Source organism: Canis aureus, chromosome 17, assembly GCF_053574225.1.
Source record: "Canis aureus isolate CA01 chromosome 17, VMU_Caureus_v.1.0, whole genome shotgun sequence".
In the NCBI taxonomy this organism is placed as follows: Eukaryota; Metazoa; Chordata; class Mammalia; order Carnivora; family Canidae; genus Canis; species Canis aureus.
In genome coordinates this window covers 51,161,987-51,179,257 of record NC_135627.1, presented here as the reverse complement: position 1 = coordinate 51,179,257, position 17,271 = coordinate 51,161,987, and the positions used below count along the sequence as shown (strand labels likewise).

Sequence of the window (17,271 nt, the reverse complement as noted above, 5' to 3'; positions counted from 1 at the left end):
TCTTCAGGAGAAGAAATTTTCCTGGAGATATGATTTTGGCTGGCACAGAGGCAGCAAAGGGACTTTTAAAAAGAAGCATTATGGTTCTTTGGCATTATCATTCTGGGGTGCTGAGATATAATGAAACAAGGAACGCACTGAGAGCCAAGGTCATTATGAATATAATTCAGATTTTAAATTGCTATTTGTGGAAAAATATTCCTTCGGCTTGGTTGAACCAGGTTAAATCTCTATAGCAATTATATTTACAGGCAATTGCTTGGCCCTGTACTTCCCTTTGCCTGTGCGGACACAGTAAGCTTTTGAGTTAGTAGGCGGTAGAGCAGTACATAAAAACAGAATATTGTTATTGCTCTCATTAAGAGAGACCCTGATTCTTTTAAGTCTGTTCTAACAAGAGCCTTTGGAAAAACAAGAGAAATTTCCGAATATCTGATTAATTTAGATTGAGCAATTAACGAAGTGATATAGTTAACAGTACTCTTAGCATCACTCATTAGGTTGGCTGCGTGGGAGGCAGCCTTCGACTCGGGAAGGAGGCTGTTAGAATCAAGTGCCACTGTGGATCTGCAAGTCAGCCCGAGCGAGTCTTGTAAGCAATCAGGTTCCTGCCTTTGAGGCTTACAGAGGTTGAAAAATCTGCTTTTGGTGGTATGTGGTACTGTGCTGGTTTTCATTCTAGCAGAGGATGGAAATAATGTTACTTGCGCAGTTCATGTTTTCTTTAGTGTTGAAGACTGTGCTGCTCCTCTCTGTGTACACTGGCGGAGGCTGGCTGGCTGCTCCCCTGTCCCTTCTGCATTGACCCCAGGTATAGGGTCCAGCAGCTTGAGGATACCATCGCTGGACCTCTGCTACTGTGTGCTCTTGGGTGAGACTCTCATTGGGTTTATGTGCCGGCAGTCACTGAAATTAAACCATTAAGAATTTGGCCATTACTTGAAGATTTCTAAATGTGTCTCTAAAATCCTGGATCTGAGTCCCATCTGATGTTTAATTAGTGAGACCAGGTGAAATTGACCTGTTAGAATAGGGTCACTTTGAATGGGTCTAATTAATAATGGACTCTTTGATTCATTACACGCCACCTGAAGAAAGGGGTAAACAGTCATTTTCCTTCATTGTCATAGTAACCATGTGGGGAGAGGTAACTCTACCGGTCGGTGGTGGGGACCCCAAAGCCTGTCTGGATGGGCACTGTTGTAAATTGGGGAAGCTCTGACACCAGGGTTTGAAGGTGGGGACAGCTTACGCAGCAATTCCAGAGCTGAGGGGTGAAAGTGAAGTGGCCCTGGGAGAGGATCTTTCATTAGGCCTGAGACTGAGGGGTTGGCCAAGAGTCCTCTAATGAGAGCTGCTGGATTACCCAAAGATGGTGTCTGATGTCATATAATAATCAGTGGAGCTGGGTTGGTCTATTCATGGAGGCAGGACCCTGATGTCCAGTGGTTGGACAGGTATGAGCCAGGTGGAAGGCAGGGGGGACCAGAAGGTCTGTTCACACATGGCAAGGCCCCAGTTACCCTGAGTGGAAGAAAAAGTTTCCAGCTTCTGGGGAAGAGGTCTGGCAAAGCAAGGAGACCACTGGGCCCTAGCATGCCAGGTTTCAGAGCAAGTCTCCAGACTTCTGCTTAGAAGTTGGTGCAAACTATATTTGACAGAGGGAATGAAGGGAAAGCTCTGTATCATGGATATACCAACATGGGAGAAGCTAATAGGACTGTGAGATGGAGTTGCCTGGACATCCTAGGCTCATTGTGTGCACTCCACATCCTGAGACTGCTTGATTTGAAAGAAATTTGTTGGGAAGTTGATATGGGAACCTGTAAATTACAAAGACTCCTTAGATCTCAGGTCTGGAATCCATGCTTTGATTGGAGGCCCCTGAGAAAGGACAGAATAGTGGCCACTGCTCTGACGGCCCCTGGTCTCTGTAGGCATAAGAGCAGGTGGGGGATCTGGGCCAGGAGCAGGTCTTTCCAGAACCTCAAGCTGCTGTAAGTTGATGGGCAGAGAAAGAACTGCTGCCCAGTTACTGGGAAAGTTCTTCCATGACCCATAAAGCCCACCCCTTCCACTGGCCATGCTTTGATACTCATTTAGGCACCTAGCAAACAGCTACCCAATCCACGCCAAAAGCAACATCTGAATCCGTTACATCGCCGATGTCTTTAGATAACATGTCTCAGCCTAGGCATTCAGATATAAGAAATTAATACAGAGATTACTGGCCATATGTTCTAATTCCAGATGTAAACTTTGTAATTCTGAAGAAATCCTATTTTCAGGTCTTTATATAGTATAGCATCTGGAGTTTGACAGAACCGATTAGAATTTTAGCTTTGCCACTCAGTAGATAAAAGCCATTGGGCAAATGATTTATTTGAATCTCAGGTTCCTAATCAATAAAATGGGAATAATAAGATTGTCTTTGGGCAGATTGGAGACAGCATGCACAAAAAAGCCTAGCACAGAGTCGTTGCTTAATAACTGGAAGTGGAATGTTTTTTTTTTAACAAGATTTTTTAATTTTTTATTTTATTTTATTTATTTATGATAGCCACACAGTGAGAGAGAGAGAGAGAGAGAGAGAGAGGCAGAGACACAGGCAGAGGGAGAAGCAGGCTCCATGCACCGGGAGCCCGACGTGGGATTCGATCCCGGGTCTCCAGGATCGCGCCCTGGGCCAAAGGCAGGTGCTAAACCGCTGCGCCACCCAGGGATCCCTTAACAAGATTTTTTAAAAAAAATTTATTTATTTATGCATGAGAGATACAGAAAGAGAGAGGCAGAGACACAGGCAGAGGGAGAAACAGGCTCCATTCAGGGAGCCCGATGCGGGACTCGATCCCGGGTCTTCAGGATCAGGCCCTGGGCTGAAGGCAGAGGCCCAACCACAGAGCCACCCAGGCAGCCCTGGAAGTGGAGTGTACATGCATCCCTCAGGAAGCCAGCCCAGGGGGCATTGGACTAAACTTGTAGTGAATTGAGAATGTCAGAAGCAATGATCAAATGATTTTATTCATTTTTGCCTTTTGCTGCTGACCAAATACCACATGGCAACTCTCCTTAATAGGTCTGGCATCTGTTTTTGAGTATATTACACACTGGAGGCACTAGTGCTTTCTGCCTCTCATCCTGTCCCCTCACCTCCAGTTGGGTGTGGAGAGACCTGTTAGTGATAGCAGAGTACTTGCATCTCAGGGCTACAGGGATAGGATGAAAGGTTGAGAATCACTGATACACACCGTACACGGTGGAAACATCCAGAGATACTATATCTCTTTATTTTATTTTTAAGGGGAAAATTCATTAAATTGCATTTTGTTCAAGTTTCTGCCAACACAAAAGCCATGAAGAGTCAGCTCAGAAAATAAGATGGAACTTCTCCTTGGTCCAATAGTGGAAAAAGAATTTTCAAATATCCTCTTTTATCTAGCTCAGAAAACCTTGCAGAGGTTAATTTACGAGTTATGGTTCTTACAACAGACGAATGATTGTTGCAAGCTAGACCACGGCTCCCTGGATGACGACTCCTTCCAGTCACCACACCACCCTACTCCAAAGAGAGGCTCTTGTGTTGGGGGGTGACAGGAAAAGGAAGAATGGGATGGTGAGTTGACACTGGGAGCTGAGTATGTATATGAGATCTCAGGGCAGCTGGGAAGGCAGATGGGAGATGGTTGGGAAATCCAGCTGACAGGAGAGCGGAGCCCTCTGCCCGAGTCTTCCTGGGTCCGGGGCAGCAGAACTGGTCTGTGCCTCAGAAGCTCTGAGTTGGAACAAGAAGGAATGGAAGTTGGTGGGGGAGCTGTTGGTCAAGGGCTTTCTTCTGAGGAACAACCTCCATAGGTATGAAGAGTAAGAAGACAAGTGGGAAGGGTCTGATCCCAGTTCACCTAGAGAAAGGAGCCATTGAATTTTGCCTACAATTGCACTGTTAAGGCAGCTCTTACTGACGACGAATTCTTTCCATCCTTAAAAAGGGCTTGAGGTTCACTATAATTCTATAGGAAACTGAGGGTTTATTCATTGAATTGGCATTAATTACTTTTTAAATGTAAATTTTCAGCTGCAATCCTTTTTTAATTAAAAAAAAAAAAAAAACCCTTCGCGTACATCAGGGTAAATCAAAGACTAATTGGTGACCAAATTATAGGGTTTAAAGCACTTTTTTTTTTGCCATAAGTGAGTAAAAGATAATTAGCAAATGTGAATAAATGCTTTTTCTTTCATTAATAATGAATCATATGGTGATAACCCATTTTTAGCAAAATAAAAATTGCCATTTTGGACTGAGAGCTGCAATTGCATTATGTGGCACTTTATATTTAGAAGTGCCTGTTCATCTCCTGGTGTCTCCTCGTGCCCAGACCGAGGCTGGCCTGACTCTCGGGATGGCTGTCCTTACAGGATATGATGGAACTGGATGCTGTGGATAGGGTTAGATAAGATGATCTAACAAATATGTTATCGGGACTTCCATTTTAGAAGTAGACATGGGAGTTTGCAGAGAGTGAGGGGCTTTGGTCAGAGATCCGTGCAAGATCTGAGGCCGAACCTGGTCAAAGAACCCTCCTGGAAGTTGTTTTCTCTGCTTGATGATGGTTTCAGCCCACTTCCTATCAGCCTTGGCTATTTATATTCAGAGGCACAGATTCCACAGCTGTAGAGAGAGTGCCTCTGAGTGACTCTGAAATCAGTTTCTTCTCCCTTTCTCTTAGGCACTATTTCCAAAGTTGTTTTTGGGGATAATCACAGAGAAAAGGAGGACTGGTCTAGGGTATGGAAGAGGTTCTGTTGTGCCCTTCATGGTTTCCTCTTCCCACTTAGGGGGAAGAGTATGCCCTCACCTCTCATTCCCAGATTCCCACATCTCTTTTATAATGAAACTATGATTTGGTCTTTCTGTTGACCTTGCAGAAAAGGTATTTTTCTCTTGGTTATCCCTACAAAGAGTCTACATGTCTTCAGGTGAGGATCATTCTATGGACTCTGGCTGGAAAAGAAGTGACCTGGGGGCAATGCCAGAAAGCACTGACCATTTGTGGGGACAGTGTCAGGAAGGGCACTGTGACATGATGCCAAGTCACTCATTGGGCGTGTAGAGAATTAGAATCCAGGCCAGGCTCTACTACTGATGGGCTGGGGCCACACAGACGAATGGGTTCATTCACCTTTCTGGCCTCAGTCTGCTTATCTGTGAAGGAGGGCGCTGTTGACGCTGACCTCTCAGGTCTCTTTCAGTTAGGAAATTCTGTGTTCACCGCAAGGATCATTTTCCCTATTCCTGTGAAACAATAACAGCTCCGAGATTGGAAAATGATCTAACAGCATTGCGACATGAATGAAAATGTTTCTCAGAGATGTGCTGAGAACAGCCCCGTTTCCTGCATAGAAAAACAAACCACCCCGAAATGCAAACGGGGTAGCGGTGGTAGGGATGAAGAATAATATGACCACTTTGTATTTTTACCTTTCATGATAAAACAGTAGTTTTAAAAATCGTAAAAATGTACTGGCTTGACAAATGGCACATTTAAAACCCGATTTAGCAAAGGGTTTTTACCTTTGTAATTTTAAAACTGTCACTTGAACTAAAAATATAGGCGAGCAAGTTGGCCTTTCATATTTAATGTTTTCTTTTTTCCCTTTTTATTTGCAATTCATTCTGTTCAGCTTTGATTAAAGAAATAGCAGAAATGGAATGGCGAATGGCCAGTCCTTGGTGAATTCATTATTGAGAAGATGGTGGTTGTGGCTCTTCCACTTGTTCAGAGCTAGAACTTTTCAACACCAGCCCTGGTTGGCTTTGGCATGTTAGCCATATATCTTACCCTTAAATATTAACACAGAATCACATAAGAATATTTGAATTAAAGAGGGCAAAGAGAATCGGATCGTAATCCCAAGGCTTTACATGGTTGTTAAAACAAGTATGCTATAGCCCCAGATTAATTGGTAATTGAAGCAGGTCAGAAAGAATCTAGGACAAAAATGATAACCCTGGGTGTCTTGGAGTGCGGAATAGTAAAAGCTGCTGATTGGGATTAATGGAATGTTGACAATGTGCTTTCTCTTTTGGGGCAAGAACCAATTGGTGACCTCAGGCAAGTTGCTACATTTTATTGAACTTTAGTGACCCGATCTATGAAATGAAGGAGCTGCAACAGATGCTCCTGGGTGTTTTAAAATCTTTAACTGTGTTTTTTTTTCCTTTTTTAACAGAGTCTGCTTATGAAAGTCACTTAGATATTTGTTGGATGCTGCAGAGGTAACGCCTATTCAGAGGGACAGCAGAGTACAGTGGAGAGCACGTGACACCAGGTTCTGGGGTCGGGCTTGGGCCTCACTGGTGTGGGCACCTCAGGGAAATCACAGCGCAGCTTCCTTGTTTGTAAAATGGGGATTATAAGCCTTATTCCTCAGGTTCTTTTAAGGCTCAAAGGAGATAACAGACCTGAAAGCTCTCAAAAGGCTGTATAAGTGGAAGGTATTAGTAGAAAAGGCCCTTTCTAAAGTATATTGATGGAAGCATCTTTATGCACACATGCACTTCATTATTGAACTGTTTATTCAGTTATTAGCTGTCATTAGCTTCTGAGTCCAGACTGTTGGTCTATCATATGAGCATAATAGATGTGTTCACAACAATAACAGACTTGAATGCTACCGATGCATCTGGGCCTTACATCCTGGAAATCACTGTTTTAAAGTCCCACTGATCAGTGCCAGATATTGTAGAATCTCAGGGGCACTGATGCCCTCAACCCTGAGATGAGCATGCTCTTTGTAGCTTCCTTCCCAGGGGTCGATTACAACTCTGCTTGAACATCTCCAGTGACAAAGGGGGTAATTGAGGTGAGGAGGAGACGTACAATCAATATTGAACAGCCTGCTTTGTGCAGAGGCGGTGAGAGGTACTTGATGCCCCTTGGCTCATTTCATTCTCATCACCATGTCTATGGGCGGATTTTTATAATCCCCGTTTTAAAGATGAGGAAATCAAGTCTAAAGAGGTTAATTACAGAAAGAAACTGAGTCACTCATTGATAGAATTGGGGTAAGACTAAAGATTTTACTTTGTCCATATGCCATATATAGCATTTCCTGAGAACTTCTTTCCATGGACAGATTTTTCTCCCATCATTTTTTTTAGAAGATTTTATTTATTTGTTTGAGAGAGAGAGAGTGGATGTGAGCACAAGCAGGGGGAGGGGGAGGGGCAGAGGCAGAGGCAGAAGAAGACTCACAGCCGAGCAGGGAGCCTGTTTGGGGGCTCTATCCCAGGACCTCAGGATCCTGACCCGAGCTGAGGACAGATGCTTAACCCACTGAGCCACCCAAGTACCCCATTTCCCCCATCTTTTGGCAGCTCTGTGAAAATAAAACAAAGCTATTCCTTACAGTTCAGAGCTTGCTACTCAAAGTGGTTCATGGACCAGCATCATGGGCCTCACCAGTAGCTAGCTTGAAATGTAGAAACTCAACCTCCCCCTAGGCTATGACTCAGAATCTACATTCAGCAAGATCCCCAGTGATCCATATGCACACTGAAGTTTTGAAGATTACTCTCTAGAGCCCACACAGCTGGTCAAATTCCTCCTTTTCATGATGTCTCACTCTATAGCTCTCCTGATGGCATCAGAGCTTTTATCCCAAACAGAAACCTATGCCGAGGATGCCTTTAACTCTCTACCTTTCCAAAAACTTCTCCAGAATTCTGAAAACCTCTACAGACTTCCCTTGTCTACATGGAGAGAGGCGATCCCTTCTTTGGCTTTCTAAATATACATTTTATAACATTTCCTGCCCTCTGCGCTGTGAAAAATGCCTGGATATTTGTGATCGTGTGAATCACAGGTCTTACTCTGCACAATTACTTATTAGTCAGTCAATCAAAAGTCAGGTAGAGGAATTTAGGCTTTATGCGCTAGGTTTTTAAGCATGAGAGTGACATGTAGAAAATGTGAAATTAGCTGAAATTGGGAGATTTATCTTGTGGTATTCTATAGTGTGGTGAAAGAGGGTAAGAGAATGGGGGCTTTGAAAGTCATTACAAATTATAGAAAATAGAGCTCTTTGAAAGCTTTTATTGGCTGTCATTTGATGCATTGACTCATAGGTTTCATGTGATGTAAATTATCCCCTTGATAAATGAACCAAATTTTGTCAAAATTAGTCAACTCATTTGAGATTTATGATGAAATAAACACAGACATATGCAATTTATAGAACAATTAATTTGAAACATAGTCCTCACTTTGTCCAGACTATTATTATGGTCTCTGCCATATATTTATAACAATGTTTGTGGCATTATTAATATGCTGATCATCAATGCCAGTCTTTCCATATGAGGGCAGAGTCTAAGTCTCTTCATTTACATTTATATATGCAGCAATAATTGATCAAGTGAAGCACTTTCCCTTTTCCGAATGTTTATCGTGGAATAAAAAAATAAACTATCTCCCAGAGAATTTCCAAGTCCCTTTAGCCAGAGATTTCCATCCAGTCACCAACATCAAAGATGGAAAAGAGTAGGCTCTTTCCTGATGAAATAGAGATTGGCCCTCTATCCTGGGGCCTACCCTTCTGCTCTCTGACCTGTCATCTTGCTTCTTATTGCTTCCTGCATCTTTTGCCCTATTTATCTCAGCTGGTAGGGGATTATTCGATAGCTCCTCCCTCTAACATCTGTTTGCTTCTCCAACATATTTCTCTTTCACTGATGATGATGATGTACAACAATGAACTTCAGAATCTCATACCTCACAGGAATAATACAAAAGGCATTATGAAAAGGAGTTTCAGAACAACTGAGTTTGGGTTATTGGTTTAAATACTTTCAAATTAATACAAATCTCTGACATGTATACTTCATAATACCCAATAACAGTTATTATTTTTTTTTCTTTAACCACAGTTTTTCCCTCCTCAAAGTGGGTTGTAATTGTCAGTCTCATTTTCTAGCCACCAGGGGACACTCTCTCATGCAATGATGGTGAGAAATCCAAAGTAAACTCCAGCACTTGGGATAGGCTAAGAGATGTTCTCTTTTTGTTATTTACCCTAGACAGAGAGACTCCTTGACTTTTCACCCAGTAAGGAAGTAGATTTCATGGTTTGTAATGAAAAGATTCCAGGGATAATACTTGACAATATTATTTATAAGGGTAATATTCAATATGGAATTCAGATAATAAGGGATATTAATTCAAAAAAGATAAAGAATTTTAATAATATCTCTAGTCTTAGTCTAACTTGAAATAAAACCTTGGGATTATGTTCTTATCAACTAGATGAATTGATGGCTTTGGAGAAGAGTCTTGCCCAAAGAGGACCATGGTTTCCTACTTTCTCCTGCCTCTCTGGCATTTATTTATTATACCATTTCTTATATCTTTCTCGTGGATGAGGCAAATGGTAAAAATCACTTGAATTTTATGATTTTTAATGTGGTGTCAACCCCTCACTTGCTAGATGGTCAGAGAGGAGGGAGAGCAGCCGTGTTAGTTAACATTCATGAATCTGACAGGGATTGAGAGCTCTGCTGGAGCAGAGGCCCTCTTCATCAGAGCTGCCAGGTCTGAGAGTGAAGCACTTGATCAGTAAACCCAGGCCTCTGATTCACACCTTTGGCTGTATTTTGGAGACTCCTGACATGCATCAGTGGTGGACGAAGGTGTGTTTGTGAGGTTCACTCATAATCATGGCTGGGCAGACATATGCACCACTCCTGATATAGGATGATCCATTATCTTACACATAATGAACTCCCTAATTCCCTATTGTTTATTCTGAGATTGTGATTTTGCTTTAGGAACCATAAAAATAGGGGGAAAAATCAATCTACATGATCCAGAAGTGGGGTAAATTGGTCTGATACCTTATATCAAAACCAATCATGTAGTAGTAAGGAGGAAGTGTGAGAGGAGTGTTATATTATTGTTTAGAGAGCCTTCAAATAACTGTGGGTGAGGGGCACCTGGGTGGCTCAGCTGGTTAAACATCCAATCCGACTCTTGGTTTCAGTACAGGTCATGATCTCAAGGTTGTGAAATGGAGCCCCACATCAGGGTCTGTGGTCAGCATAGATTCTCTCCCTCTCCCTCTGCCCCTACCCCCACTGTTCACACTCTCTCTCAAAACAAACAAACAAACAAACAACAAACAAACAAACTGTGGATGAAATTGATAGGATTCTATCAAAGCCTTGATAGACAGGGCTGGGGGCAGGGAACCTGCAAGGAGGGCCTCCTCACAGACAGCTGGTGGACTTAGTCATCAGCACAGACATAGATGCAGAAAGATATTAGATAGAAGCTCTTGTTCACCTACTCATCGACAACCTGGAGAGCCTATTTAGGCTCTGGGTAAGGTTAGGGAAGTGACGCTGGGCTCTGAAACGAGCCAGAGGTTCAACAGTCCTGGAAACCTGGCCTCTTTCTAACACTTACTAGCACTGCCATCTTGAGTAGAATATGGCACCTTGTTTAGTATCAATTTTTATTTCCCCTATAAAATTGGGATCAGTTGTTGTCTTTTTTTTTAAATTAATTAATTAATTTATTTATTTTTAAATTTATTTTTTATTGGTGTTCAATTTACTAACATACAGAATAACCCCCAGTGCCCGTCACCCATTCACTCCCACCCCCCGCCCTCCTCCCCTTCTACCACCCCTAGTTCGTTTCCCAGAGTTAGCAGTCTTTACGTTCTGTCTCCCTTTCTGATATTTCCCACACATTTCTTCCCCCTCCCCTTATATTCCCTTTCACTATTATTTATATTCCCCAAATGAATGAGAACATATAATGTTTGTCCTTCTCCGACTGACTTACTTCACTCAGCATAATACCCTCCAGTTCCATCCACGTTGAAGCAAATGGTGGGCATTTGTCATTTCTAATAGCTGAGTAATATTCCATTGTATACATAAACCACATCTTCTTTATCCATTCATCTTTCGTTGGACACCGAGGCTCCTTCCACAGTTTGGCTATCGTGGCCATTGCTGCTAGAAACATCGGGGTGCAGGTGTCCCGGCGTTTCATTGCATTTGTCTCTTTGGGGTAAATCCCCAACAGTGCAATTGCTGGGTCGTAGGGCAGGTCTATTTTTAACTGTTTGAGGAACCTCCACACAGTTTTCCAGAGTGGCTGCACCAGTTCACATTCCCACCAACAGTGTAAGAGGGTTCCCTTTTCTCCGCATCCTCTCCAACATTTGTTGTTTCCTGTCTTGTTAATTTGCCCCATTCTCACTGGTGTGAGGTGGTATCTCATTGTGGTTTTGATTTGTATTTCCCTGATGGCAAGTGATGCAGAGCATTTTCTCATGTGCATGTTGGCCATGTCTATGTCTTCCTCTGTGAGATTTCTCTTCATGTCTTTTGCCCATTTCATGATTGGATTGTTTGTTTCTTTGGTGTTGAGTTTGATAAGTTCTTTATAGATCTTGGAAACTAGCCCTTTATCTGATATGTCATTTGCAAATATCTTCTCCCATTCTGTAGGTTGTCTTTGAGTTTTGTTGACTGTATCCTTTGCTGTGCAAAAGCTTCTTATCTTGATGAAGTCCCAATAGTTCATTTTTGCTTTTGTTTCTTTTGCCTTCGTGGATGTATCTTGCAAGAAGTTACTATGGCCGAGTTCAAAAAGGGTGTTGCCTGTGTTCTTCTCTAGGATTTTGATGGAATCTTGTCTCACATTTAGATCTTTCATCCATTTTGAGTTTATCTTTGTGTATGGTGAAAGAGAGTGGTCTAGTTTCATTCTTCTGCATGTGGATGTCCAATTTTCCCAGCACCATTTATTGAAGAGACTGTCTTTCTTCCAATGGATAGTCTTTCCTCCTTTATCGAATATTAGTTGCCCATAAAGTTCAGGGTCCACTTCTGGATTCTCTATTCTGTTCCACTGATCTATGTGTCTGTTTTTGTGCCAGTACCACACTGTCTTGATGACCACAGCTTTGTAGTACAACCTGAAATCTGGCATTGTGATGCCCCCAGATATGGTTTTCTTTTTTAAAATTCCCCTGGCTATTTGGGGTCTTTTCTGATTCCACACAAATCTTAAATTTATTTGTTCTAACTCTCTGAAGAAAGTCCATGGTATTTTGATAGGGATTGCATTAAACGTTGTTGTCTTGAGGGCTTAGATTATATTATTGATGTTGCCAAGTACATGAGAAGCTTAACTAAATGTTAAGCTTTTTTCCCCTTCCTCTACTTGGGGGCGGTGGGGGATGTTGAGAAGACAGCTATGTTTGTGGTCTTAAAGAGTATATGTTCCAGTGGGGAATAAAGACTTGTACACACCTGACTATCATATGGGATTGAATGAAATAGGTATGTTAATAAGAGAGTGATAGAAAAAGGATGGAGGGAGAAAAGGTATGAGTAAATCTGCTGAGAAGTGGGCTGGGAAGGCTTTTTGGGGCCGGCAATGTTAACACAAGTCCTGAGGGATTTGAAACAGTTGTTTCCCATCCCGATAATGAGAAAAATCCATGAATATGCAGTCAGAGGCATCTACCCCCCACCCTCCGCCCCTGCCCGGACCCCTCCCCCCCAAAAAAAGACTAGTAGAATGTGAGGAACCAAGATTTTTTTTTTTAAAGAACAAACCAGATGTGAAAGGAAGGAAAGGAAGGAAACTGTGTCAGGGGAACTCTCAAGGGTAGGGCAAAGTCTAATTACCCAAATTGAAATCTGGCCTTTGTAGCAGACCTAAGACACCTCTTGAACCCATAAAGACCTGCTGCGGTAGCAGAGGCATGCTTGAAATAATTAGCTTTATACTTCAGCTCTTGTTTGGGAATTCTTGGTGTGTATCAGCCTTTTCCCAGGAAGCACAAGAGGTATTTCTGAGAGTGGTTAGAAAATTGCCTGGACAGTAGCAGGGCAGGAAAATGCAAAATCAATAAATAATCAGGCTGAATTTTAATTGAATATATTACTTAGGCCATGCTGACATGTAAATTTAAATGCCACTCGTGAGAGAAAATCAGTGCTTCCCCTCTCGTGGCCACTCTGGTTTCAGAGGATGGGGCAAACCTGTCTTTCGCATTCCTTCTGCAGCAGAACTCAGATTGTCTGTTCTTTTGGTTTGAATAGGAGGCACGTGTTAAACAAAGCACTTTCCTACCTTTCTCTTTGTTACATGAGGGAATAAGAATTTACTTTGGGAGAAAAAAATTAGTTAACCTTAAATTTGTATGGAAACAAAGAACGGAGATAAGACAAGGGCTCTTCATGGTTATACTAGTCCCTTGGGGCAGAGATGTAGGAACTTTCCAGAGGGGGATTTGGACTTCCTAAACCCTTCACTGTCACTTTGTGCTGTGAAACCTCAAGGTCAATGGGATTGTAATGTAGGTATCCTAGGTATAAGTCTGTTTTCATTTTGTTTGTATTTTTTTGTAAATACTTTCTTTGTACCTTTATGTAGTAGTTGGTCAAGTTGCTTCCTGAATTTTGAGCCAAGTTTCAGGAGTTCTCCTTTAGCAGGGGAGCTAAGGAGAGGGATTTTGACCCTAAGGGGCTTAGGAAGTACTCCCTCCCTGCCCCCTGCCCCCTCAGGGACCAGCATGGGAGCCAAGGAGGGAATTACAGTGAGAAAGCCCTGGGACTTTCCTTGATGAATTTCCTTCCAGGTGTCTCATTTTGTATTTGGTTTTGTAGCACTGTGTTTGTGTAAGGAAGGCTTTTGTCACCTTAACCTGTACACAGACACTGTTGCTCAGTTGAGGAAAAAGGCTGCATCTGAACAAATTTGTTTGTACATGAATTTAATTAGGCACCTACCAGGTGCCCAATTCTGTGGTTGATGCTGCCAGGGATATAGAAGATTTATGAGACACAGCCTTTGACTTTAGACGGTGCCAGCATGCTATAGAGTGCTGGTAAATAAACTTTAGTGTATATGAGTCTCCTGCAGAGATTGTCAAATAGGAGCCATGCCTGGAGATTCTATTATGATTCTATAGGTCTAAGAAGAGGCCCTAGAATCTACATTTTAAGAGGTAAACCAGGAGAATTGAATTCAGGAAGTCCATGACCTAGGCTTTGAAAGATTGTAGAAGAATGGATTTAACTTGATTAATCAGAAAGACCTTCTGTGTAAAGATTTACCCTGCTACTTATTAGCCAAGTGACTTAGATAAAGATATTTACATTTTTCAACCTTTATTTCCTTATCTGTAATTATAATAATGATGCCTCTCTCATGGTAGTACTGTAAGAAATAAATGATATAAAAATTAGCACAATTCCCAGAATATTCTAGAAACATAATACACATGTTTTCTTCCTCTCACCTTCAATAATCTGGTTGAGAGGATAACACAGACTGCTTAGCTTTTGAGTTATTTCTAATCTGAAAAAATATTAATGGCATTTATAGTCTATGCCACCCATCTGGGACGCTTTGTATTGATTAAATTGCATTGTTAGTTGTCTGTGTTTTTAATGGAAGGCTCTGATGATGCATAATTAAGTCACCAGTCTAGGAACACTGAGATATCACCTCAGGCCACCAGAAATTATAATTGCATGAGGTCTAAAGATAAGATCTGGATCTGGGGTTGAAGCATCTTACACCAAAGATGGGAAAGAAATGCTGCCCTCAGATCTCTGGAGAAGATTCTCTGGAATGGTCAAGAATGAACCCTGGGTGAAAAATGAATATAGGGGAGAACCAAGGGCATAAACTCCACTTCAGGACATATTTAGGGTTAGGGCCTATGGCAGAGAGATGGTAGCAGCACTGACAAGACTCTTTCCTTGGTACATTTCAGGCCAGTTCCTGAGAGCTGGTTCTAGATCCAGATCTAGTCTGTAGCCTTGCTGAGATGACAGAGAAATCTTTGCTGGCTACCAGATAGAACTATCAGACAGTGGGTTCTGGGGCCTACAAACAGCTGCCATGCTCTTGGAGAGAGTGTTTATAACTTGAAGTCAAAAGAGTTAGGACCACTCAGAGGTGCAGATAGAGCTGGCTATGGTGATAAGGCCATGGGAGAGGAAAGTTGGAGCTTGTAGAGCTATTGAGGATCGTGCTAGTAACGACCCTAAATCATCTTAGGACCAGTAGAAATTCAAGTGTAGATAAAGGGCTGGTAATGCCATGGAGCCTGAGGTGGAGGATGGGGGATCTTGACCTTAAGAAGGATTGAGGGGACTGCAGATAATTGTTTTAGACCAAGAATAATGCGTGAAACCAAGAGATGTAGCCCAGCCAAATAACTTTTGGCTTACTTGATTCTAACACCATACTCCCTCCAGACCCTGATCTTCACAGAGGATGGGAAGGAGGACTGTGTCAATGTGAAGGTGCTCATCCTATTAGGATGAGGCTTTCAGTTAATCCAGAACCATTTTAATGCTTCTTCATACAGCCTGATCCAATAACTATTTCACAAAGAATCACAGAATGTGAGAAAAGGGAGGGGCCTTGGCAATCATCTAGTCCAATCTCTTTATTTTCTGGAGAAAGAAGCAGACCCAGAAATCATATGACCTTCTCAGGGTCACACAGCTGCTGTTCAGTAACAGAGCTGCGCCTGGGACCCAGGACTCCTGCACCATTCATATTTCTGGGTTGTACTCTCTCGTGATGATTTATACTTGTGTGAATTCCCTTTATCTCTCTGGGAGTCTGGATTGATGTGCCTGCTCAGGCTGGACATACTGTTGCTCAGCACTTAAAACATAACAGATTCCCCTTGCTCTTGCTCTTCACATGCTAACCACGAAGTACAAGATGGAGCTGCCATTCATGCAGATGACAATTTCATTAACTCTGTATTGTTGGGCTTTGGCAATCCACTCATCTCATAATTGTGCTAAGCTCATTCTGGTGAGAAGTGCATGAGGATTTTTGGGCAGTTTATAACAAGGAAATCATGGTTAAAGTTTCAACAAAATTGGTGTTATGTATTCATGAAGACTTAAAAACACTAGTGTCTGAGATGTTAGAGCAGAAACAAATGCAAGGGCCCTGGCTGGTGGCCTCCTGCATTTACAAATTTATCTATTTGGAGAATCCCTCGGGCAGTAGCTTTTTTAGAGCAATCTTTGATGCTGCCTGGCTCTAAAAGATAAGCATCCCTTCACCCAGCAAACTGCCATCGTGGAATGTGGGATGGAGGCAGTATTTTTCACCACACAGCTATGGGGAATGTGGCTCCTATAGTAGACATGGGCTAGAGAGATTTCTCTTTAGTCTTCTCTGCCCTCGCAGGCCCACAACTACTGTCTCAGACTCTCCTTTAAGCCAGAGTTATAAAGAGACCTGAAACTCCATGAAAATATTTTCATTCTGCTATCAAGTTAGGGGAATATGGTTTGGCACAAGGGCCAGCAGAGAAGCGAATAAATTCAGAATTTCTCTGCTTAGATGGAAACCAAGGGCAATGCAAATCTTTGTGCCAACGATTCTGTGTTGTATACCGCTTGAGCCTTAGCCATTGGAGCAAATAAAGCTATTTTTCTTCTGATTTAGTTTTCTTAGACTCACAGAAAGAGAGAGGTTCAGATAACATCTCATTTTGAATAGATCAAACAGCTCTGATATGTATGGTGTAATTCCATCCCACCCCCTCCACAGTGCTCGCCCCTGTTGTAGTGCTAATTGATCTGCCAATAGTCAGTCAGATCCCCTGCGTGGGGAAATACGTGAAAGGCTCTACTTAAGATGAACTCCTTACTTGCTTCTAATTTTCTTTTAAGTCTGCTTCCTAGCATTCAATTTTAAGGAAAATAATCATAATATATTTCATTGATATGCTTTTTCCAACTCAAAGTGTATTGATGCTTGTCAGAATCTTAGTAGCTTAAACCAACAAGGTTTATTTCTTGCCGAAGCAACGTGGACTGGCTGGGATAACTGGTCTCTGTCATCCTCGTTCTGGGCCACCCTCCATGTGGCCAGTTCCTGTGGGAGACGGAAAGAGGAAATGGTAAAATTATGCCCAGCTCTTCGAGCTTCCTCTCAGAAGTGAGATACATCCCTTCTGCTAACATTTTATTAGCCAAAGAAAGCCACATGGGCATATACACTTTCAAAGGGTAAGAAGATGCAATTCTATCACATGTCTAGGAGAATAGCCAACATTTATTGAGCAGCAATAATGACTACCAATACTTTCTTAAATTACCCAATTTGATTTCTGAATATTTATAGTAGCACTGCTCTGGGCATGCATAGCCAAAAGAGAATTACAGATTTATTCTATGTCTTCCAACTGGAATGTTGGTTCCCA

General features: G+C 42.1%; 1 long non-coding RNA gene and 1 pseudogene across 15 annotated transcripts in view; one reads left to right on the top strand and one right to left on the bottom strand.

Annotated features, from left to right (window-relative positions):
* The window catches only part of LOC144287968 (protocadherin-8 pseudogene), a 121,757-nt pseudogene that overhangs the window by 55,422 nt on the left and 49,064 nt on the right, over positions 1-17,271 (top strand). For all 14 annotated transcript variants that reach the window (XR_013355893.1, XR_013355895.1, XR_013355889.1 and 11 more), the window contains exon 2: positions 6,229-6,327. The product of XR_013355893.1 is annotated as a protocadherin-8 pseudogene, transcript variant X10 (transcript). The remainder of the gene's footprint in view (positions 1-6,228; positions 6,328-17,271) is intronic.
* The window catches only part of LOC144287970 (uncharacterized), a 35,306-nt gene continuing 34,842 nt past the window's right edge, over positions 16,808-17,271 (bottom strand). The window contains exon 3 of the long non-coding RNA XR_013355899.1: positions 16,808-16,943. This is a non-coding gene — a long non-coding RNA (uncharacterized LOC144287970). The remainder of the gene's footprint in view (positions 16,944-17,271) is intronic.